This window comes from Rhincodon typus, chromosome 17 (genome assembly GCF_021869965.1).
Source record: "Rhincodon typus isolate 14 chromosome 17, sRhiTyp1.1, whole genome shotgun sequence".
Classification (NCBI taxonomy): Eukaryota; Metazoa; Chordata; class Chondrichthyes; order Orectolobiformes; family Rhincodontidae; genus Rhincodon; species Rhincodon typus.
The window spans coordinates 56,170,811-56,185,605 of record NC_063348.1 but is presented as its reverse complement, the minus strand read 5'-3'; the positions used below and the strand labels follow the sequence as shown (position 1 = coordinate 56,185,605).

At 40.2% G+C, this 14,795-nt stretch overlaps 1 long non-coding RNA gene across 1 annotated transcript; it reads left to right on the top strand.

The window, feature by feature from the left end:
• Positions 1 to 302: 302 nt before the first annotated feature.
• LOC125485255 lies at positions 303 to 12,843 on the top strand. Its single transcript, XR_007263991.1, has 3 exons — positions 303 to 474; positions 11,984 to 12,102; positions 12,279 to 12,843. It is a non-coding gene; the product is annotated as an uncharacterized LOC125485255 (long non-coding RNA).
• The last annotated feature ends 1,952 nt before the right edge of the window (positions 12,844 to 14,795 follow it).

The window sequence follows — 14,795 nt, the reverse complement described above, 5'->3', positions numbered from 1 at the left end:
TGAGCCCATCAGGTGGCCTGGTTTCAGCGATTTCTGTCGTAAAGGCCAAGAAGTTGGATTTTGTTTTCTGTTCCAGTGGTTATAAGACCACAAATGAGAAAATAAGTGCAGAGATATAGCAGAAAAATTATTGCATGCGTGTATTCTTTGCTGGTGGTTTGTACGTCTCTGAGTTTGTGAAAACGAGTCAGTTTAAATCTAGAAAAAAAGATGCCTTAAGCGTCTAATCTGACGAATGGTGTGTGCGCACTTATCCAGAGACCCCTTTACGCCACCCATCACGTCGGTAAAGGTTTATCTGGAGATATCTAGAGTGCGCCCCTGAGACAGTTTTTTGTCCCTTTGCATTTGGAAATAGAGAGGGCGTAAGTCCGAGCTGAAACCCGCTTTTCAAAACTCAATTGTTCTTGACCACAGTGGTCAGTTTCTACAAATAACCGGCCCTTAATCGACTACTTGAGGGACTTCTGGAAGGTAGGTTTTAACCACCAAAAAGCTGTTTGTTCAAATCTTGGACGCTGCCCTTAGCCATGATCCTGGACTCCCGAGAGCCACGCTATCCCTACCTGCTTTCTCTCTCCACCCCTGAACCGTCCCTCACCACCACATCTGTCCACTTCCCCGACCAGAACAACTGGCACTCAGGCTGCTGGTAATTTCAGGCCCGTAAGGCGTGAGCTTCAGTTTAGGTACAACATCGTCCTTCGACCATGATTTTTAAGCTTAATCAAACGAAGTGCTGCACTTCAATTTGTAAGAATCAGATCTGCTGTGGTACCTTGTTCAACTGTATACATTTTGAACATAAGGTCTTATAATTTTGCAACTATTAAATTTGTTCTGTAACAGAGGTTCCCTCAAATTAGGGTAATATCTTTAGTCCTTTTATTTATTTGTTAGTTGATTTCACACTAACTGGTTTTACTTAAAATGCATGAAACATTATTTAAGAAACTGCGGCAGTTTTGTAAAAAAGACCATTGAAAGCCAAATTAAGCAGCAAACAAACACCAGTATTTAAAATAAGCAAATGCCATTCATGTTTTAAAAAAGCCACAGTTGTTTTGCTAAATATTTGAAAGCATCCCTTTAAATACCGTTTTACAACATCTAGCTATTGGCTAATGACAATGGCAAGCAACCTCAACCCCACTCATTGAAATTCTCTCTGAGGTCACCATGCTCTTTATCCATTTAGCAGTCCACCAGTGGAGGATTTCACCTGTTGAAAACTACCACCAGAATGCTTACAGATGCAGACTAAAAACCAATTTGTTTTATTCACCCCCTCTTTACTCCATGAACAGACTGTAATTTTATCAATTTTTCATGCCTTTGGTTTGCATGAATGCTTGACATTTCCACATCTAAGCATTGACAATAAGAAATTTCATGGCTGAAAGTTTCATGAATAATGCCCTTTGGTTAAAAAAGGGGAAACTTATTTGGTCACAAATTAGCAGCAGGTTTTTACAGTACTAGTCATATTGGAAACAATGTGGGGTAGTAAAGGTTGAACAGGAATTGTTGGTTATAACTTTATGCTCTAATTCCACAATTTTATGGTATTTTTTTCATCTGAAAGAATTATTGTTCAATGTATAGTTACAATGCTATTTTACAAAAATTACAAGTTTTCATTTATGATGAATGTGCAAAGTTGGTCAATAACAAGTGCTAATCCATTGTCATCCTAATTTTAGTTTAGATTATTAGATTGCAGATATTATGTTTTTATAGTTGTTAATTGAGGTAAATGCATGCAATGGTTGAAACCTGTTTAGCAAACACTGACTTCCTATTCTCTTCACAAAAAGAATAAATATTTCTTTTGAGTACTCAAATTTTGAAATCAAGTGTTTCATAAAATATTGTTGCTAGTTTTAATTTTTCACACACTGTGTTGAGAGTTAATACTTACTGGAAAAGTATGACATTTTGTTAGAAGAGAAAATTATGTTTCGTGTATCTTCAATAAAATAAAGCATATCTTGGAATAAAACCAGAAAATGTTGGGGGAACACAACAGGATTTCACTCGGAAAACCTCACAACATTTAAAAGGGACTTGGAAGAGCACTTAAAATGTCATAAAATTCAAAACTATGAGTGAAGTGTTGGAAAGTGGGGCAAGTATGGATTTTGACCAGTTTTTGTCAGTGCGTACTTGATCAGCCTCCTCTGCACTGTCTGATTCCATGGACCCAGCTCTGAAGACGAGTGTCATGGTAGCTCAGTAGTTAGCCCTGCTGCCTCACAGCACCAGGGACCCAGGTTCGATTCCAGCCACAGGTGACTGTCTGTGTGAAGTTTGCACATTCTCCCTGTGTCTGTGGGCAATCAGATTTCCTCCCACAGGTTACACAGGGGGTGATTCATGTGTAGAATGAACTTCCTGAGGAAGTGGTGTATGTGTGGGTATAATTACAACATTTAAAAGAATATTTGGCTAAGTACATGAGTAGGAAAAATTTGGAGGGACATGGACCGGGCAGGCAGGTGGGGCTAGTTTAGTTTGGGATTATGTTAGGCATGGACTGGTAGAACAGAAGGGTCTGTTTCTGTGCTGTATGCTGTATGTGCAGGCTAGATGGATTGGTCATGCTAAATTGCCCATAGTATCCAGGGATGTACAGGTGAAGTGGATTTTCCATGGGAAATGCAGGGGCAGGGGAGTGGTTCTAGGTGAGGTGCTCATTTGGATGGGCCGAATGGCTTGCTTCCAAACTGTGGGGATTCAGCGAAGAGACACAATGGATCTGATGTGTTAACTGTGCTTCATTCTCTTCAGATGCTGCAAGACCTGATGTGTTTCTCCAGCATTTTCTGTTTTTATTTCACATTTCCAGCATCGCAGTGTTTTGATTTTAAACATATTTTGGTTCCTATTTCATGCCTCTACACTTGTCCTTGGGCATTTGAAGTTACCATCTTAATTGCTGAGGAGACAGGGTACATAAATAAACAGGGTGGACAAATATTAGAGTAGCCATTCTCTCTGTATGATCTGAGCGCTAATTGGTGGGGAAAATAAAAGTTGGATATGATCCTTTTTGGTCCTTCTTTTCAGGCTACACTGAACTCTGGGCTTTGTTGCCTGATGTTCCACATGGAGCACGGTACCTTTCAATTACAATGGCCCAGATCGGTCAGACAGTTGTTATTCCAGTGTCGATGGGAGTTGAGCATGGGGACCCTGTGGAATCACCATCATAGCCAAACTTTCCAAAAAGTTGAGGATTCCACAGAGCAACTCCTTTACCCCTGGAATACACTGAGTCCTTCACAGAAATTGGAGACTTTAGATGACTCCGACAAAATTTTAAATAAAGTTACTAATGAAAAGTTAGACAATTAAATACCCAGTCTAACTCCCGAGTGACTATTTGACTGTTCCCATGGTTATGTCACACACCCCCAAAGGCACCTCTCCCACAACATTTACACCCAGCAGACCCTAACCTCGCACATGCCCATCCCCTGGGACTGTTAGCACCTCAGGGATCTGACACTGTCACTATATCCAATACCTCCCCAGGCCTGATCCCTCTACCCCAACCCCCACAAGAACCAATAACCCCACTACTGGGAACCCAGCTCCATGAGGAGCTGATACCCCTGGCCTAATTTGTACCTGAAGACCACCTGCTGCCACTACCAGACCCAACCCAACCCCTTGAGATTCCCATTGGACCCAATGCAATCAAGTCCTCCGTTCTCACCATTGGACCTGACCTGATCCCATCGCCACTGGATCCAGAGCCAGGTACTGATCCCCTTCTCCTGGCCAGAGCCATGCCTAAGCCCCACACCAGCATCAGTCTTTACCTGACTTCCAATCCCTGCACAACAGCCTGCTGTCAGCACTAGGCACAATGCCTGCACCTTCTCTCGCCTTATACCCCACTGCCACTGTTGGACCCAACCCGACAGCCGTCCTACCAACATTGCAACAAACCTGGACCCTACTGAACGCCCCCCCCAACCAGAAGTGAAACATCCTCCCTCTCTCCTGCCACTTGAGCAATTTTGCCCACTCCACTGATCTATCTTAAACACTGTCTCACTTACCTAGACCCCTTTCTATCATGCTCCCTGGCATTCTATGCACTTGTCCCTGTGCCTTTTTTCCATGGCATACCACCCACATAGCACCCTACCTAGCTGCATTCTACCCCCACCCCACCAGACAATGTAACCAGCTGGCATCCTACTTACTTGATGACATGAATTTGAAACAAAGACAGAAAATGAGACGCAGCGAAATATTTTCCATTTGTAAGGTAATCAAAATTAGAGGTTACAAATACAGGATATTTACCAATTAATTAAATAGACATGATGACCATGGCAGTAACAATAGTAAGGAAAATTTGTAATTACTTTAAAATATTTACAGAATTTGTAATTGGTCTTAAATAAATTTGAAATGACTGTTTAAGGATTTGAATTGATTATAAAGGTGTTGTAATATTTTTGGATAATAAGAACTACTGATCCATGTGAACCAACAACCCTTGACCTGGAAGCAGTATCATCAAGAAAGAAGTTAAGATGCAGAGGCTGTTGGCCAGACAAGAGGAAACAGTGGAGTTGGTGAGAGGAGAAGGTCAGCGAACTGAGCTAGACAGCTCGATTCCTCAATGAATGCAAGTTGCATTTAGGAAGCTGTTACTTTTTCTTTCACTTTTAAGTGGCAATGAGCCCAGACTTCATTGTGTGAAGGATGTAGTACTTGTTAATCTATGTCACCACAACTGATGGGAGCTGAGAATCCTCCACAAAGAAGTACCCTGTTGTGTAGAAGATTACCATCAAAACTATCCATGAGAAAGCTGCTGCCTGCAGGAAATTTGCTAAATCCTTGAAGGAAAGGGACTGGAATTCTACCCCGGGAGGTTCTGAGCTTGGAAAAATTGGGTGCATGAAATTTGTGGCATATAGGTAGAATGGATGACTTGTAAGATCCGCAAGAATGACCTTCGCTGTGTCCATTATTCCATGTGTATTTTATAGTCTGTACCAACAGTATTTTACCTGTTAGTTTAAATCTCATTCACGTTGATTCTGATTCATGTTAAAAGTTACGTAAAGTGAAATTTTGTTGCTGATTTCTTCATTTTGGGTTATTTTGGTTTATCATTTTCTCATAGAGATTAGCATACTGAGATTACAGAAGAAATCCCTTCACCCGGAGTGAGAAGAACATGAAATGCATGACCATTTGAATAGTTGAGTCACTCTTGGCTAGACATATTTAGACAGGAGCTAAATAAATTTGAGAATAGATGGGTCTGGCTGGATACACTGGGCACATTCGATGAAGCAAGATGGGTAGAAGCTAGTGTGGAGTTTAACCGCTGGAATTGTTGGGTAGAATGGCCTTTTTTTTTGTCTTGTACAGCGGATACAATTCAATGCTGCAAACACTTAGTGAGCTAGGCAATATCTATAGAGAGTGAAGCTGAGGTAATTGTCAGGGGTTTTAGGGAGAGGGCAGCAATGGTGGTGGCCAAGTAGCTAAGTTAGCGTCACCAGTCAGCATATGGGTTTCCTGACACATCCCTCCCCAGGCTATTTCCTCAGAGGAGGGATGATGGTGGTGCCACTGAGGAGCGGACATCAGGGTTAGTCACTCTGAGTAGCAGGTAGCCAATTCTGCAAGGCACAGAGACACAGTTGTATGTATGCTTTGGGAAGGGGTCATATTCCAGGTCAGGAGTGTGTTAGTGCAACACAGTACTGCCAGACAAATCCCCAGACATGAGCTGTATATAGCAGGGCTCACCAACGGATTGACTGTGGCCTACCCCCTGCAGAGACAGTAACCTCACCCCCTGTGTGGACAGTAACCTCACCCCCTGTGTGGACAGTAACCTCACCCCCTGCAGAGACAGTAATCTCACCCCCTGCAGAGACAGTAACCTCAGCCCCTGTGTGGACAGTAACCTCACCCCCTGTACAGACAGTAACCTCACCCCCTGTACAGACAGTAACCTCACCCCCTGCAGAGACAGTAACCTCACCCCCTGCAGAGACACTAGCTTACGCTTCCTCCCCTAGGCCTCTCTCCCCTTTGCTATGTGTGCTGTTCTGTGCACCTGGGGGAGGTGATGGCCCAGTGGTATTATTGCTGAAATGTTAATCCAGAGACCCAGCTAATGTTCTGGGGACCTGGTTTCAAAACCTGTCCATGTCACATGACGAAACTTGAATTGAATAAAAACAAAACCTGGGTTAAGAAGCTAATGATGACCGTGAATCCATTGTCAAACCCATCTGGTTCACTAATTTCCTTTCGGGAAGGAAACTGCCATCCTTACCTGGTCTGGCCTACATGTGACTCCAGACCCACAGCAATGTGGTTGACTATTAACTGCCCTCTGGGCAATTAGGGATGGGCAATAAATGCTGCCTGGCCAGCAATGCCCTCATCCCATGTATGAATTAAAGAAAAATGTCAGTTGAGATTTTGGGTTTGGGATCCACTGATAGCTAAGGCAGGCAGTCGACTGTTCTTAGATAATTTTAAGGTAGTTTATTTAAGTTTGTTAGGAAGCAGCAGTTAACATATAATCAATAAACTGAACAGGCAGGAAAAGTATATAATCCATGATGGCTGGACGTGTTTTCCTGATGCTACAGGACAGATGGCCATTAGTATAGAGGGTGTTGATCTTGGTAGCTTGTGATGCACTCATCCTGCTCATTAACTGAAGTGTTCAGGAGCTGCTCCCTCAGTCTTCTCTCATCTTTCTAGGTCCACCTTGCATCTACAGAGGGCAGCTGCCTGATGAGCCAGCACTGAAGAGCACTGCCCCCTGTCTCTGAGCACACGCTAATTTATTTTAATGCCAGGAGCTGGTGGTTTACATCTAAGAGGAGTTAGCCTTTTAGCATTATCACTGCACTGTTATTCCAGGTAATGAACTGGGGACCTGGGCTCAAATCCTGCCATGGCAGATGGTGGAATTTGAATTTAATAAAAATCTGAGATTAAGAGTCTAACAATGACCATGTAACCATTGCCAATCGTTGGGGAAAAACCCATCTGGTTCACTAATGTGCTTTCGGGAAGAATACTGCCCTTCTTACCTGGTCTGGCTGACATGTGACTCCAGACCCACAGCAATGTGGTTATGTTAACAATTAGGGATGTGCAAAAATTGCTGGCCCAATCAGAGCTACGCTCATTCTGTGAATGGATTAAAAAATACAGAAGAACTAGGAGCAGGAGTAGGCCATTCACCCCTCGAGCCTGCTCTGTAATTTAAGACAATCATGGCTGATCTCATCTTCGCCTCAACTCCACTTTCCTCCCTGATCCCATAACCCTTCAACTCATTACTAATTGAAAATCCGTCCATCTCCTCCTAAATTTACTCAATGTTCCAGCATCCACCACACTCTAGGGGAGGGAATTCCATAGATTCAAGATTCTTTGAGAGAGGTAATTCCTCTGCAACTCTTTTGTAAATCTGCTGCCCCTTATCATAAAACTATTTTATCTGGATTGTCCGACATGAGGAGACATCCTGTCTGTGTCTACTCTGTCAATTCCCTTTAGCATTTTAATGTACCTCAATTAGATCACCTCTCGTTCTTATAAACTCTAACTCTTACATTATGTCAAACATTTGTTTGAAGCTTTGCAAGCGATGAATGTAGGACAGATAACCAAAGTGTGAGAAGGGTTACCAGCTCGATGTCAGGTTTTTAGTTTTTGTTATGCTGAGGGTCGTTTCCTGGTCCTTGCTAAACATTCGAATAACTAATGGGTGAGGTGCACAAACCACCATTCCACCAACTTCGGAATGTGAACATGGAAGCTGGACTCAAGTGACCCCAATAACTCCAGGGACTGTTTGGAGTGATTGCCTGTTCAGAAATTGTACTCTGGTATTTGCTGATTTATAAGATTGTACAAAATTTACCAGTTAATTCAGGGTCCTTAGCCAAACCTATCCTCTTTGCTGTTAGCCACTTGCACTGTTCTGTGGCTCAGGGACACAGCCTGCTTCCTCCATTTAGATGCCTCAACTGTACTTGGAGAGCTTACAGTGTCTTGAAGCATCTTTAGTGCTAAGCCACTATATGGACAAAGCAACAAGTCCAAGAAGAAGTGAAGGCTATTGGCTACACACCCTGCTGTCTGGTATTGGGTATTTGAAGCTTTGTGTTTCTCAACTATGATGTGGAGGGGCCGGTGTTGGACTGGGGTGGACAAGGTCAGAAATCACACGACACCAAGTTATAGTCCAACAGGTTTATTTCAAAACACAAGCTTTTGGAGTCTTACTTCTTCTTCAGGTAACTATAACTGTTGGATTATAACTTGGTGTCATATGATTCCTGACGTTGTTTCTCAACTAGGCAGAGGTTAACTGGAGAAGGCTAACTTAATTCTAATGAATTGGGCTTTTAACAAGGTGATAATGCATAAATATATATACATTGAGAAAATACTCAACATATAAGTTAACTAGCCCTTTCCTGCCATGGAATTAATAGTTGGTCTAAAATTTTCACCCACCAATCCATGTTTTACTTACTGGCACCTTTTACATGGGTACAAGGGAACAAACAAGCAATCACATAGCAGGCCATGGATCACAGTGATGGCATGTTACAAAAATGCATGTGCTTTTAAGATGTGCTTACATGGGTCTGGAAAATGAACAACAATGACAAGCCCCCACAACCACAATGGTGGTGCCTTTTATACGTTTAAAATCAATTCCCTTTTGGAGAGACTTTTCAGGACATCAAAATCAACTTATACGGTGACATCTCTGGTACTTTGGAATGGAGTAAGAGATTTATCCGCAGTGCCTTGGCTACTATTTATCTCTCAATCAACATCGCAACAATAGATTCTCTAGCCATTATCATCTTGACGTTTGTGGTTGCTGTTTGCAAATTAACTGTCATGTTCCCCACATTAACTGCAACAGTAACTACATTTTAGAAAAGAACTTTGTTGGTTTGGGATGTCCTGTGTTTGTAAAAGGTACTCCATAAACGTGAGGCATTTCTTTGTCTCAATGGTAACAAGTTATCTCAACCAGCGGTCTTTTTGAAAGTGCCCAGTGTTTTGCCTGTGTTCATAAAATACAGAAGGGAGTTTCTGGTGTGACATTTGATTGGGAGGCGCACAGATTCACTTTGCTTCACAGCATTGTGTAAAATTGGAATGTCCAAGTTCTAGTGGACAGACTGGAACTGAGTGCTTGTTGATATTAAGACGGACTGTTATAATAACCTTCTTTACTCCTTTGAGGAACAGTCACATGCCTGAAATAATAGCCAAACATTTCTCTTTACAGGTCCTATTGGATACTTGTGTGTATCTCTGGCACTTTCTGCTTCTACTTCAGCTATCAAGAATTTCCACATTTTATTTGTATTTCTGTTTTGGTTGTAATAAGAATTTTGTTTACAGTCATTGTTTCTTTGTCTTGTCTTTATCAAGATTCTTCACAAAAGGGTATTTTTGCCAAGTCACATTGCAGATGAGGAGGACTGACAGAAATTCAGGTGTCTGAAGTCTTTCTGTTTCATGGAAAATGAAGAGAGAATTTATTTTCATTTTGTAGAGTCCCTCCTACAGATGTTTATGTAATAATTGCTTCCCATGTTAAATAATATTAGAATGAATGTGTTAGAAATGTACCTCCAAAATGATGTTATCTTCGCTCTGCTGAATAAATGTCACTGGACCTGAAACGTTAACTCTGAATTCTCTCCACAGATGCTGCTAGACCTGCTGAGAATTTTCAGCGATTTCTGTTATTACCTCTGCACTGTTACAGATACATAATATTCAAGATTTAACTTACCTTCCACTCTAGATAACTTTAATCAAACTGTTCTAACATATTACATGAGTAACAGCAAAATTTTGCAGATGTTGGAAAACTGAAATAAATACAGAAAATGCTGTAGGAACTCACTGAGTCTGTGAGCTTACTCACTGAAGAAGAGTCATACTCAACGCAAAATGTTAACTCTGTTTCTCTCTCCATCGGCCTGCTGAGTTTCTCCAGCAATTAATGTGTTTGTTACAATCCATGTCTGGGGGGACATGGGACTTAAACTCTTCTAGCCTAGAGGCAGGGATATTACCATAACACAGCACTAGCCCTACGTTTAATAGTTAGTCATTAATGTTTAATAGTTCCACATCTTGATCTACAACTGAAAAAATCGATATTAACAATTACGGCCATTGCTAGTTCCACTTATCAGCAACTCGACTTAGTTAACTGTATGTAAACTTTACCTTCTGGTCTTAGACCTCAGAATAACATATTGTCCATTGACAATTGGATTAATCCATGAAAACTGATGTAACAAGCTATAAAAACACTTTAACACATAACAGCACTTAGAAGTACATAAAATTGCAATTTGCATTGGTATGATATGAATAACTGATTTTCTCAGCACCAGTGTCATGTTTTCTTCACTCGTAAGCCTCTAACAAGAAGCATCTGTTTAACACTATGAATCACAAATTGAAATGGCTCTGTTTACATTGGGACATATCAACTGGAAAACCAGTTATTGTCTTCAATGGCTGGTGAATAAAGCTTAACCTTTTGCACTTTTAATCAAACTGACTGTAGGAGCTTTAGGTAATGTTAGCTAGCTCTAAACCTAACCCTAACTTTAGTAAAAGGTGCTACATTGCACAATTTATATTTGAAAACAAGTGAATAGAGCATTATGTATCTTTTTTATACATAAAGCTCCTTACCATCTGAGCATGCAAGATATTGTTTTCAGGCCAGCTCTGTCTAACTCTGTACATTCGAGCATGTAAAAGAGGGGATAATAAGCCCAAAGGCAATGCATCATTAATTTCAAAATATTTCCTTTTTAGTATTGATTCACTAATGATTCTTGTGCGACTTCTTTATCATCTGAATGCATTGGTATTTTTTGGGTTTGTCTCAGACCGCCAGTTCTTAGCCCAAGTAACAATTCTTCATAGATTAATCTAATTAAATGTTCAACACATGATAACAAAAGCCTGTATCCTACACTGCAATCTTATTTAATCATGCTTTGCTAGAAATCAGCAATCTGATGATGTGATTGGTCTGGATGATCGAACTGTGTGGAATATCTTTTGCTTTGGTTTGAAAATTCTCATTCTTGTTTTCAAATCCCTCAATGTTCACACCCCGCACTTTTTCAGTAAATGTCTTTCAATCCTACAATTCCTGGAGATCTCAGTGCTGCTCCAGTGTAGCACCTTGCTCATCCCCAGTTTCAGTCAGTCCAGCTTTGGCACCCGTGCCTTCAGATGCTGGGCGAAACCTCCCTGTCTTTCTACCTCATTCTCTTCCTTTAAGACACTTCTCAAAACCTACTTCCTTGCCCAAGCTTTTGCTCACCTGTCCTGATATCTCCTCCTGTCAAATTTTGTTTGACAATGTTCCTGTGAAGCATTTTAGGGGCCATTTTGTGATATTGTAGGTGCTATATAAACACAAGTTGCTGTTAGAAAAATTATGCTGTTAAAAGGGCATTTCAACAAAATTCGAAAAGTGCGGGATTTAAATATAATCCTGTTTGAAATGTGACTACAGCCCGAACATTAGTGGGAATAATTACATTACACAAATGATCATATTTAATTCCTCTCTCCACTATTTCAATGGGGCAGTTGTCTGCTTATTTCAAATGGGCTAGCCTTTGTTAAAATAGTGGAGAGAGGAATTTAGTTTGAATGCATTAAGTCTTTGAACGATGTTAACACAAGTTCCCAGGCTTGTGTGTAAACTTACAAACTTAAAAAAGATCCAGATTGAATTCTTAGCCTTATCTTCAATTTGTCCATGCTGTCCTCAGTTTAAGAAGACTGTGCCAGGTTCAAGTATGATTTATTATTTGTTGGAAATTTGTTTAAATTTAGCATGTTCCCTTCCCTGAAAAATTCTGGAGAAGTCATGTTGCCTTTCATCTCTCTTTCTCAGCCTCCCAACTCTGGAAGGTTCTCAGTCAGATAAAAAGGAATGTTGTATTCAGACTGATGCCATGAATCTCAAGAGGCACTTCACCAAAATGACAGTGGGCTAATTATTCCAGTGAGCTGGTGAGTTTATAAATCACATCAAGCCAAAGATAAAGTAGACAACAGAAAATGGGAAGGGAACCATAAGGAACAGAAATCCTACCAAATCATTTTTGGCTTTGATTTCCCTTAAACAACATGATAGTAGCATTGCCTTTTCATGCTCTGTGTTTTTCTTATCTTTACTTCTTTTTTAGGTAACCGACTGTTTTAAATTTTAGCTCCTTTAAAAAAAAATGCAATGGGCTTGCTGTAGCTGGTCTGGCAAAAAAAAACTATATTTGCTGCTGCAGGGACTTCAGTAAAGACATGAATTATGAAGACCAAGATGAACAAAGGGACTGTTGTGTCGATTTTGTTGCTGAATGGTTTGCGATAATTAATACACCCAACACTCACCAACAAATGGGAACTGCTTCTTTAATGTTCTTCTGATGTGTAGTAAATTGGTTGAGATGCATCTACTTCAAAGATGTCCCATAATTGTAGTTCTATAGTATGCTTGCTATATTGTATGTGGAGAGCATGGAAGGGATTGATATGTGTTTTTAATGACTTGCGTTGAGTGTGGCAGTCAGCAGAGAGGCTTATCAATTCTATGAGGCAGGCATATCTGTTGTAATTATTTTTACACCAGTAGAGACACATTTCATCTATACAGCATGCTTTTGTTTGGTGCTTTACATTTGGAAACAGATTTAGGTATTAAGTGTCTAATGTCTGGGCCAGGGAATCCTTTTCAGAATTAGTAATACTGACCAGAACAGACTGCATTACACTCTCCAAATGGTGCAGTTTTGCATTTGAATGTCCGAATTATCCTGGTTTCTTGGAGACAGGCACAACACCAACATCTTAAATCCTCAAAATATTGTCAGCTTCATTGAATGCTTGTGATCTAAGTATATGTGTAATTATTCTGTAATTCGCCCCAAAATGTGATTTCTTGGGTTTGCCAATGGATTTCCGTCTTTGTAACATGGATGATTGTTTCTTTGTGACAGTTTTTTTTAAGAGATAACAATCGACACTGTGTCCCCCCCCAACCAGTACATATTGACAATTTACATATTGACAATTTACATATTGACAATTTTTACCAGAACCACTTCCCCCACCACCTCCCCACCCTTCTTCTGAAAGTGCTTGATTTGTTTGAGGGGGCACAGCATGGTCATGAAAGACAACTTAAGATAGGATGCATTGAACAGCAACTCTCACAGAATGGACCTAATGTCACGTATAATAGACTTCTAGCAAGTCATGTATAAGTAATTAGAATCTGCAGTTGTTGTGAGGCCTGTTATTGGTATGGGTGCATAGAACTGGTTGCTACAAAGAACTCAGTGTGGTCAAACAGAAGTAGTCCCAATCCCAGTGGTGAGTTGACATGGCACTGGCATTAAGTTATTATTAACCTTGTAGTTTTACAGATAAAATTATTACACTGCCTTTGTTAAATCTGGTTCTGTCAATACTTGTGATTCTAATGTACTGACTGATGAAAGAACTGACCGAGAAAGTAATTGGCAGTTTCACAGAACACATGGATTTTTGTGATACCAAAATGTAATAAACTGTAATGATATAAAGACTTATACAGCACAGTAAAGAAATATGGGAATGAGACAGGTTTTCCTTTCTTTTGTTATTGACCTTGACCTAGGAGTCCTCAGGCCGCAGTGAGAACTTAGGCAAGCTTAGATCAAGGAAGGATTTTAAAATTGAATTTATTCGGTTCAACAAAACCTTCCATGAGAGGATTTACTCTGAACAAGCTGTTGCCAGGTTGGAACCTTCTTAACTCCTTCAGGACTGATGATGTTGGAATATACTTTACACTTGTTAACAGACTCTGTGGTGGTCTGAGCAAATATTTTGTTGCAAAGAGTCTGCTGATTTACAGATGTGCAGTTTAAACACTTGCCGACGAAATCTTTTGCAAGTCTTAAAGAGCAAATTGGAATGGGAGTTGTTTAACCAAAATGTGTTAAACACAATGACAAATCCTAACCCCTGAGTGGGTTAAGGGGACATTGAGCCACTTTGATTTATGATCATGGAATTGCAAACCCCTCAGTTTTCCAAACAAGTTCTACATATTATTGAGGTAGAATGTGTCTTATAAATGTGGCAATTTTGAGAAACCATGACTTATTCTCAAAGTTTTATTGAAGTCATATACTTTCATATATATACAGTTGTCTTCATTTTGAACCAACTCTTCAAAACTTTAACTGTCTGTGTTTGTCTGCTATCGTAAGTTACAAAGCTGAAGTGAAATAATATGGTGCAACTGAGTAAGTCTATGCATTCAGTTTAACAAGTATATCTTTGATCAGTAGTGAGAATTTATAATGTATATAAGATATTCCTGTATGTTAAGATTTTATACAGCACTGCTGGTGTGAAGGGACACTGTGTACCACCGTGCCGATCATAACTATCTCAAAAACTGAAAATTCTTAATCTTATCGAACCTTGTTTGTACCCAAATGTGAAATGATTTAACAGATAAGCACCTGCAGAAAAAAAAATTTTTTCGGTTGTCAAACTGAACAAAATTTTTAAGGTTTCTGCCAGTGATGAGATAAGGAGAATTTTGTTTTACTCAGTCATTATGATCTCGAACGCTCTGCCTGAAAGAGTGGTGGAAGCATATACAGTCTTACATTTCAAAAGGGAATTAGACTGATGCATGAAGGGAAGAAAAC